The sequence below is a fragment of the Triticum aestivum genome, chromosome 7D, assembly GCF_018294505.1.
Source record: "Triticum aestivum cultivar Chinese Spring chromosome 7D, IWGSC CS RefSeq v2.1, whole genome shotgun sequence".
NCBI lineage: Eukaryota > Viridiplantae > Streptophyta > Magnoliopsida > Poales > Poaceae > Triticum > Triticum aestivum.
In genome coordinates, this window is record NC_057814.1 from 21,619,256 (window position 1) to 21,628,231 (window position 8,976).

The following is an 8,976-nucleotide window of genomic DNA, read 5'->3' on the forward strand; positions in this document are numbered from 1 at the left end:
TTACATCGTCTCGCCAGATCGATCAGAAAAAAAAAACCTCGTTCCTGCTGCGCCACCAATTCCCCTTGGCTACTCGACTCGACGGCCGGACGCCCTGACCTGCGCAGCTGTGCCCGGCGGGCGGCGTTCTGAACCTCAAATCATGTAGCCTCATTGGAGCAGCCCCCTCCAACCGTTTTGCTTTGTTTCGTTCTGCTCCATCTACACAACCGACTGGACATGATAGGTAATCCCTAGTTTATTGTATCATATATACATATTCCCTACTTCTTTTGTATCAACCTAAATCAATGAATTAGTGATGTAACAATTGTACTACTTTAGTCAACTTTGTTTCATACTATCTTATTTTGTTAAATTTCACATGAAAAAAATGGTCTAGTCTGTGTCCAGTGTCTTGCTCTTAATTTTAAATACTGGAGTACTTGATTTATGTTTACAGGTCCATGTCCGTTTATTATTTCTGAAGAAAGAATGACCTCAAATTAACTAATTTGGTATCAACTTTCGAATGATGCACTTTGTTAAATTTTTAGCATGATTCATCAAATTTTCTCTCATGGTAATATGAATTCATATTTCATTCTTAGTGTGAATTTGTGGTGTACTTCTAACATGCATTCGTACCTGTAGTACTTGGTGTTTTTCTAGGCACTTAGTTTTAGCCCTAGGCTTTCAGAAATCCTGGCTCCGCCTCTGCGCGTTCGGTTGCTGATCCTGGAAGCGGTCGGCGGCGGATCCTGTAGGCGGTACGCGTCGGGACCTTGATGTGATCGGCGGCGGATCCTGTAGGCGGTACGCGGCGGATCCTAGAAGTGGTCGGCGGCGGATCCTGGAAGTGATCGGCGGCGGATCCTGAAAGTGATCGGCGGCGGATCCGGGAAGGGATCGTCGTGCGACTCCACAAGTAGGGTGGCGGCTTTGAACTGGGAGGGCACCGGCGAAGGGATGCGCGGCGGAGGCGAAGTGCCTGAGCGGTGGCGACGTGGGGACGGATGACAGCGGCAAACTTCTCGTGCATGCGAGTGATTCGAGGGCATATATATGATCAGAACAATACATGCTTTCAGGTTTGCGCTGACTCTGCAAATTCAGAATATGCCAAAAGACATTTTAGATAGATATTGTTCTTTGCATGCCAACATCTTCAGGAAAGAACAGTTCTAGTTCCATCAGCCTGCCTTATGTGATCAACATTTAATGACTGGATTTGAACTTTTAAAAAATCCTCTGGAGATCATTTGCTAGCTATAAAGGGAATGGAAATTGAAAATGTAAACTTAGTCAATCGAACAAAATAAAAGAACAAAGTTGGTGTATTACATATTTACATGCAGGCATTGGGCACAAACTGAAAAATGACTCCATGATAAGATAACATAAACCTGTTGTCTGAGGATGAAGCTATCTTACTTGGATTGCCCTAGCTTCAAGTATCCCTGCAATGCAAGCTCCCATAAAACACTCGAAATCTTTTGGTCAAAATCCTAGTTCACAAGTGCTCTGCATATAAAATAAGTGCTACAAACTTTATACAGTGATGTGAGGTTGGGTTGGATGAAGTCAACTGTTTTGGGTAACTAAACAGATTCGGTCTTTCCAAATCCTCTATCAAAAACTGCATAATTTTGACTTGGACTCCAAACATCCCTACTAAAAAAAGGCCTGTTAGTGACTCCAAACATCATAATGTCCAACAGTGCGCCATATCTGGTGCGCCATTACTAACAATTTTTTTTCAAAATTTGTTTCAGAAATTTTTTTTTCAAATTTTTTCCCAGATTTTTTTTGTTTTTTTCTTAATCTCGGGTCACTATGACTTAATCTCAGGTCAATATGCTTAATCTCAAGTCAAATCGCACTCCGTGGTCAAACTTTCCGGAAGGTCACCCATCCTCTCACTACTCCAGCTCAAGCACGCTTAACTTCGCAGTTCTATCCAACCCCAGCACCAGCTCACTTAACAGGCACTTGTTGATATTGAAGGAAATATGCCCTAGAGGCAATAATAAAGTATTATATATTTCCTTATATCATGATAAATGTTTATTATTCATGCTAGAATTGTATTAACCGGAAACATAATACATGTGTGAATATATAGACAAACAGAGTGTCACTAGTATGCCTCTACTTGACTAGCTCATTAATCGAAGATGGTTATGTTTCCTAGCCATAGACATAAGTTGTCATTTGATTAACGAGATCACCTCATTAGGAGAATGACGTGATTGACTTGACCCATTCCGTTAGCTTAGCACCCGATCGTTTAGTATGTTGCTATTGCTTTCTTCATGACTTATACATGTTCCTCTGACTATGAGATTATGCAACTCCCGTTTACCGGAGGAACACTTTGTGTGCTACCAAACGTCACAACGTAAATGGGTAATTATAAAGGTGCTCTACAGGTGTCTCCAAAGGTACTTGTTGGGTTGGCGTATTTCGAGAATAGGATTTGTCACTCCGATTGTCGGAGAGGTATCTCAGGGCCCACTCGGTAATGCACATCACTATAAGCCTTGCAAGCATTGTGACTAATGAGTTAGTTGCGGGATGATGTATTACGGAACGAGTAAAGAGACTTGCCGGTAACGAGATTGAACTAGGTATCGAGATACCGACGATCGAATCTCAGGCAAGTAACATACCGATGACAAAGGGAACAACGTATGTTGTTATGCGGTCTGACCGATAAAGATCTTCGTAGAATATGTGGGAGCCAATATGGGCATCCAGGTCCCGCTATTGGTTATTGACCAGAGAGGTGTCTCGGTCATGTCTACATAGTTCTCGAACCCAAAGGGTCCGCACGCTTAAAGTTACGATGACAGTTATATTATGAGTTTATGTGATTTGATGTACCGAAGGTTGTTCGGAGTCCCGGATGTGATCACGGACATGATGAGGAGTCTCGAAATGGTCGAGACGTAAAGATTGATATATTGGACGACTATATTCGGACACCGGAAGTGTTCCGGAGAAGTTTCGGATTAAACCGGAGTGCTGGAGGGTTACCGGAACCCCCCGCGGAAGTATTGGGCCTTAGTGGGCCTTGAGGGGAGAGAGAGGGCAGCAGCCAGGAGGTGGTGCGCCCCCTCCCAGAGGAGTCCTAGTTGGACTAGGAGAGGGGGGCGCAGCCCCCTTTCCCTCTCCCTCTCCCTCTCTTTCCTTCCCCCCTTCTTTTCCTAGTAGGACTAGGAAAGGGGAGTCCTACTCCTACTAGGAGGAGGACTCCCCCCCTCTCCTTGGCGCGCCCCATAGGCAGCCGGCCTCCCCCTTGCTCCTTTATATACGGGGGCAGGGGGGCACCTAAGAACACACTTGATATACGATATTTTAGCCGTGTGCGATGCCCCCCTCCACCAGATTACACCTCGATAATACCGTCGCGAAGCTTAGGCGAAGCCCTGCGTCGGTGGAACATCATCATCGTCACCACACCGTCGTGCTGACAAAACTCTCCCTCAACACTCGGCTGGATCGGAGTTCGAGGGATGTCATCGAGCTGAATGTGTGTAGAACTTCGGAGGTGCCGTATGTTCGGTACTTGATCGGTCGGATCGTGAAGACGTTCGACTACATCAACCGCGTTGTGATAACGCTTCCGCTGTCGGTCTACGAGGGTACGTGGACAACACTCTCCCCTCTCGTTGCTATGCATCACCATGATCTTGCTTGTGCGTAGGATTTTTTTTGAAATTACTACGTTCCCCAACAGTGGCATCCGAGCCTGGTTTTATGCGTTGATGCTTTGCACGAGTAGAACACAAGTGAGTTGTGGGCGATATAAGTCATACTGCTTACCAGCATGTCATACTTTGGTTCAGCGGTATTGTGAGATGAAGCGGCCCGGACCGACATTACGCGTACGCTTACGCGACACTGGTTTTACCGTTCGGAGCACTCGTTGCTTAAAGGTGACTGGCGGGTGTCTGTCTCTCTCACTTTAGTTGAACCGAGTGTGGCTACGCCCGGTCCTTGCGAAGGTTAAAACAGCACCAACTTGACAAACTATCGTTGTGGTTTTGATGCGTAGGTAAGAACGGTTCTTGCTAAGCCCGTAGCAGCCACGTAAAACATGCAACAACAAAGTAGAGGTCGTCTAACTTGTTTTTGCAGGGCATGTTGTGATGTGATATGGTCAAGACATGATGTGATATAATTTGTTGTATGAGATGATCATGTTTTGTAACCGAGTTATCGGCAACTGGCAGGAGCCATATGGTTGTCGCTTTATTGTATGAGATGCTATCACCATGTAATAGTTTTACTTTATCACTAAGCGGTAGCGATAGTCGTAAAAGCAATTATTTGGCGAGACGACAACGATGCTACGATGGAGATCAAGGTGTCGCGCCGGTGACGATGGTGATCATGACGGTGCTTCGGAGATGGAGATCACAAGCACGGTGCTTCGGAGATGGAGATCACAAGCACAAGATGATGATGGCCATATCATATCACTTATATTGATTGCATGTGATGTTAATCCTTTATGCATCTTATCTTGCTTTGATTGACGGTAGCATTATAAGATGATCTCTCACTAAAATTTCAAGACAAAAGTGTTCTCCCTGAGTATGCACCGTTGCGAAAGTTCTTCGTGCTGAGACACCACGTGTTAATCGGGTGTGATAGGCTCTACGTTCAAATACAACGGGTGCAAAACAGTTGCACACGCGGAATACTCAGGTTAAACTTGACGAGCCTAGCATATGTATAGATATGGCCTCGGAACACAGAGACCGAAAGGTCGAGCGTGAATCATATAGTAGATATGATCAACATAGCGATGTTCACCATTGAAACTACTCCATCTCACGTGTTAATCGGACATGGTTTAGTTGCTTTGGATCACGTAATCACTTAGATGATTAGAGAGATGTCTATCTAAGTGGGAGTTCTTAAGTAATATGATTAATTGAACTTAAATTTATCATGAACTTAGTCCTGATAGTATTTTGCAAATTATGTTGTAGATCAATAGCTCGCGTTGTTGCTTCCCTGTTTATTTCTGATATGTTCCTAGAGAAAAATTATGTTGAAAGATGTTAGTAGCAAAGATGCGGATTGGATCCGTGATCTGAGGATTATCCTCATTGCTGCACAGAAAAATTATGTCCTTGATGCACCGCTAGGTGACAGACCTATTGCAGGAGCAGATGCAGACGTTATGAACGTTTGGCTAGCTCAATATGATGACTACTTGATAGTTTAGTGCACCATGCTTAACGGCTTAGAATCGGGACTTCAAAGACGTTTTGAACGTCATGGACCATATGAGATGTTCCAGGAGTTGAAGTTAATATTTCAAGCAAATACCCGAGTTGAGAGATATGAAGTCTCCAACAAGTTCTATAGCTAAAAGATGGAGGAGAATCGCTCAACTAGTGAGCATGTGCTCAGATTGTCTGGGTACTACAATCGCTTGAATCAAGTGGGAGTTAATCTTCCAGATAAAATAGTGATTGACAGAATTCTCTAGTCACCATCACCAAGTTAGTAGAACTTCATGATGAACTATAGTATGCAAGGGATGACGAAAGTAATTCCCAAGCTCTTCGTGATGCTGAAATCGACGAAGGTAGAAATCAAGAAAAACATCAAGTGTTGATGGTTAACAAGACCACTAGTTTCAAGAAAAGGGCAAAGGGATAGAAGGGGAACTTCAAGTAGAACGGCAAGCAAGTTGCTGCTCAAGTGAAGAAGCCTAAGTCTGGTCCTAAGCGTGAGACTAAGTGCTTCTACTGCAAAGGAACTGGTCACTGGAGGCGGAACTGCCCCAAGTATTTGGTGGATAAGAAGGATGGCAAAGTGAACAAAGGTATATTGGATATACATGTTATTGATGTGTACTTACTAGTGTTTATAGCAACCCCTCAGTATTTGATACTGGTTCAGTTGCTAAAGAGTAGTAACTCGAAAACGGAGTTGCAGAATAAACAGAGACTAGTAAAAGGCGAGGTGACGATGTGTGTTGGAAGTAGTTCCAAGATTGATATGATCATCATCGCACACTCCCTATACTTTCGGGATTAGTGTTGAAACTAAATAAGTGTTATTTGGTGTTTGCGTTGAGCATGAATATGATTTGATCATGTTTATTTCAATACGGTTATTCATTTAAGTTAGAGAACAATTGTTGTTCTGTTTACATGAATAAAAACCTTTTATAGTCATACACACCAACGAAAATGGTTTGTTGGATCTCAGTGATACACATATTCATAATATTGAAGCCAAAAGATGCAAAGTTAATAATGATAGTGCAACTTATTTGTGGCACTGCCGTTTAGGTCATATTGGTGTAAAGCGCATGAAGAAACTCCATACTGATGGGATTTTGGAATCACTTGATTATGAATCACTTGATGCTTGCGAACCGTGCCTCATGGGCAAGATGACTAAAACGCCGTTCTCCGGAACTATGGAGAGAGCAACAGATTTGTTGGAAATCATACATACAGATGTATGTGGTCCGATGAATATTGAGGCTCGCAGCAGGTATCATTATTTTCTGATCTTCACAGATGATTTGAGCAGATATAGGTATATCTACTTGATGAAACACAAGTCTGAAACATTTGAAAAGTTCAAAGAATTTCAGAGTGAAGTGGAGAATCATCGTAACAAGAAAATAAAAGTTTCTACGATATGATCGCAGAGGTAAAATATTTGAGTTACGAGTTTGGCCTTCAGTCAAAACAAAGTGAAATAGTTTCACTACTCACGCCACCTGGAACACCATAGCATAATGGTGTGTCCGAACGTCATAACCGTACTTTATTGGATATAGTGCAATCTATGATGTCTCTTACCAATTTACCACTATCGTTTTGGGGTTATGCATTAGAGACAGCTACATTCACGTTAAATAGGGCACCATCAAAATCCGTTGAGACGACGCCTTATGAACTGTGGTTTGGCAAGAAACCAAAGTTGTCGTTTCTTAAAGTTTGGGGTTGTGATGCTTATGTGAAAAAGTTTCATCCTGATAAGCTCAAACCCAAATCGGAGAAATGTATCTTCATAGGATACCCAAAGGAGACAGTTGGGTACACCTTCTATCACAGATCCGAAGGCAAGACATTCGTTGCTTAGTATGGATCCTTTCTAGAGAAGGAGTTTCTCTCGAAAGATGTGAGTGGGAGAAAAGTAGAACTTGATGAGGTAACTGTACGTGCTCCCTTATTGGAAAGTAGTTCATCACAGAAATCTGTTCCTGTGACTCCTACACCAATTAGTGAGGAAGTTAATGATGATGATCATGTAACTTCAGATCAAGTTACTACCAAACCTCGTAGGTAAAGCAGATTAAGATCCGCACCAGAGTGGTACAGTAATCCTCTTTTGGAGGTCATGTTACTAGACCATGGCGAACCTACGAACTATGAGGAAGCGATGGTGAGCCCAGATTCCGCAAAATGGCTTGAGGCCATGAAATCTGAGATAAGATCCATATATGAGAACAAAGTATGGACTTTGATTGACTTGCCCAATGATCGGCGAGCCATTGAGATTAAATGGATCTTCAAGAGGAAGACGGACGCTGATAGTAGTGTAACTATCTACAAAGCTAGAATTGTCGCAAAAGGTTTTCGACAAGTTCAAGATGTTGACTACGATGAGAGTTTCTCACTCGTATCTATGCTTAAGTCTGTCCGAATCATGTTAGCAATTGCCGCATTTTATGAAATATGGAAAAGGGATAAACAAAACTGCATTCCTTAATGGATTTATTAAAGAAGAGTTGTATATGATGCAACCAGAAGGTTTTGTCAATCCTAAAGGTGCTAACAAAATATGCAAGCTCCAGCGATCCATCAATGGACTGGTGCAAGCATCTCGGAGTTGGAATATACGCTTTGATAAGTTGATCAAAGCATATAGTTGTATACAGACTTGCGGTGAAGCCTGTATTTACAAGAAAGTGAGTGGGAGCACTACAGCATTTCTGATAAGTATATGTGAATGACATATTGTTGATCGGAAACAAAGTAGAATTATTCTGCAAAGCATAAAGGAGTGTTTGAAAGGAGTTTTTCAAAGATAGACCTCGGTGAAGCTGCTTACATATTGAGCATCAAGATCTATAGAGATAGATCAAAACGCTTGATAAGTTTTTTCAATGAGTACATACCTTAACAAGATTTTGAAGTAGTTCAAAATAGAACAGTCAAAGAAAGAGTTCTTGCCTGTGTTACAAGGTGTGAAATTGAGTAAGACTCAAAGCCCGACCACGGCAGAAGATAGAAAGAGAATGAAAGTCATTCCCTATGCCTTGGCCATAGGTTCTATAAAGTATGCCATGCTGTGTACCAGATCTATTGTATACCCTACACTGATTTTGGCAAGGGAGTACAATAGTGATCTAGGAGTAGATCACTGGACAGCGGTCAAAATTATCCTTAGTGGAATAAGGATATGTTTCTCGATTATGGAAGTGACAAAAGGTTCATCGTAAAGGGTTACGTCGATGCAAGTTTTGACACTAAATCTAGATGACTCTGAGTCTCGGTCTAGATACATATTGAAAGTGGGAGCAATTAGCTAGAGTAGCTCCGTGCAGAGCATTGTAGACATAGAAATTTGCAAAATACTTACGGATCTGGATGTGACAGACCCGTTGACTAAAATTATCTCACAATCAAAACATGATCACACCTTAGTACTCTTTGGGTGTTAATCACATAGCGATGTGAACTAGATTATTGACTCTAGTAAACCCTTTGAGTGTTGGTCACATAGAGATGTGAACTATGGGTGTTAATCACATGGTGATGTGAATTATTGATGTTAAATCACATGGCGATGTGAACTAGATTATTGACTCTAGTGCAAGTGGGAGACTGAAGGAAATATGCCCTAGAGGCAATAATAAAGTATTATATATTTCCTTATATCATGATAAATGTTTATTATTCATGCTAGAATTGTATTAACCGGAAACATAATACATGTGTGAATATATAG